The sequence below is a fragment of the Nycticebus coucang genome, chromosome 18 (assembly GCF_027406575.1).
Source record: "Nycticebus coucang isolate mNycCou1 chromosome 18, mNycCou1.pri, whole genome shotgun sequence".
Lineage (NCBI taxonomy): Eukaryota > Metazoa > Chordata > Mammalia > Primates > Lorisidae > Nycticebus > Nycticebus coucang.
The window spans coordinates 18206609-18208369 of NC_069797.1; the positions used below are offsets into that span (position 1 = coordinate 18206609).

The window sequence follows — 1761 nt, forward strand, 5'->3', positions numbered from 1 at the left end:
ACTTAACTGAGTCATTATATTGTTTCTGACCATTGGAGATCATACTTAACACTCAAAGGAAGAACATGCTATAAATGTAGAAGTTTCCTTTTAAAAACTTGTTTTTTTGGCATTACACCATACAGAGAATCAGGCGCCAGGGGAGGAGGAAGAGGAGAGCGGAGACAGTGCAAACCGTGTGGCGCCGGTCTTGTTTGTGCCCCGGCTTCTCCTGCGCTCGGTTCTCCGTGATGCACCTTCCCCCATCCCCTGCCGTGCCCAGGCCTCTGCATTGCCTGACTCCGCAGGGGCAGCTCCTGCTCTTCCCTGGACTCTTCAGCAGAAGCGTTTATCAAAATGTCCACAGGAGGATTTGGTGGTACTAGCAGCAGTGATGCCCAGCAGAGCCTGCCGTCCTTCTGGCCTCATGTCATGGAAGAAATGCGGAATTTAACAGTGAAAGATTTCGGAGCACAAGAACTCCCGCTGGCTCGCATTAAGAAGATTATGAAACTGGATGAAGATGTGAAAATGATCAGTGCAGAAGCCCCTGTGCTGTTTGCCAAGGCAGCCCATATTTCTATCACTGAGTTGACTCTTCGAGCCTGGATTCATACGGAGAATAACAAGCACCGGACCCTACAGAGGAATGATAACGCCATGGCAATTACAAAATTTGATCAGTTTGACTTTCTCATGGATATTGTTCCAAGAGATGAACTGAAACCACCAGTGTCAGGAGGAGGTGCGCCAGTCTGTAACTCCTGTTGAGTCTGTCCAGTACTACTTCACGCTGGCTCAGCAGCCCACTGCCGCCCAAGTCCAGGGGCAACAGCAAGGCCAGCAGACCACCAGCTCCATGACCCCCATCCAGCCTGGGCAGATCATCATCGCACAGCCTCATCAGGGCTAGACCACACCCATGACAATGCAAGTCGGAGAAGGTCAGTAGGTGCAGATTGTCCAGGCCCAGTGGCAGGGTCAAGCGCAATAGTCCAGAGTGGCAGTGGACAGACCATGCAACAGAGCATCACAAACACAGGAGATCCTGCAGAAACAGGTACAGCTCAGTACTGGTCAGCTGCAGTATATCCGCTTAGCCCAGCCTGTATGAGACACCCAAGTCGTGCAGGGACAGATCCAGACCCTTGCCACCAATAGCCAACAGATTACACAGACAGAGGTCCAGCAAGGACAGCAGCAGTTCAGCCAGTTCAAAGGTGGACAGCAGCTCTACTAGATCCAGCAAGTCACATGCCTGTGGGCCAGGACCTCACCCAGCCCATGTTCATCCAGTCAGCCAACCAGCCCTCGGACAGGCAGGCCCCTCAAGTGACCAGGGACTGAGGGCCTGAGCTGGCAAGGCCAAGGACACCCAACACAATTTTTACCATACAGCCCCAGGCTATGGGCACAGCCTCCCTCCCCAGAGGACCTGGCTGACCTCAGCGCCTCCTGCAGGCTAGGACACTGGCTACACCCCAGATTCTCCAGCAGAAAGATGCAATATTTTTTGTTTTCCTTTTTCCATCTTTTTTCTCTAATGAATCAGTATTTCAGTATACTGAGCTGTGTGTCCAGTGCTATGAAATGAAAACATTAAATAACATATTTATGGCATTTTCTTGAAGAAAAAAAAAAGAAAGAAAAATGAGGGCATACTTATAACTATACAAATTATAACATACCTCATGTAAAAATAAATGTAAAAAGTCTGGTACACAATGAAGACCTCCTCCCAACCACAATTCTATTTTTTTTAAATGTACTATTAACCTACAG

The 1761-nt window shown here is 49.1% G+C and overlaps 1 pseudogene; it reads left to right on the top strand.

Annotated features, from left to right (window-relative positions):
• Positions 1 to 240: 240 nt before the first annotated feature.
• LOC128570584 (nuclear transcription factor Y subunit gamma-like) lies at positions 241 to 1326 on the top strand (annotated as a pseudogene).
• Positions 1327 to 1761: the final 435 nt, after the last annotated feature.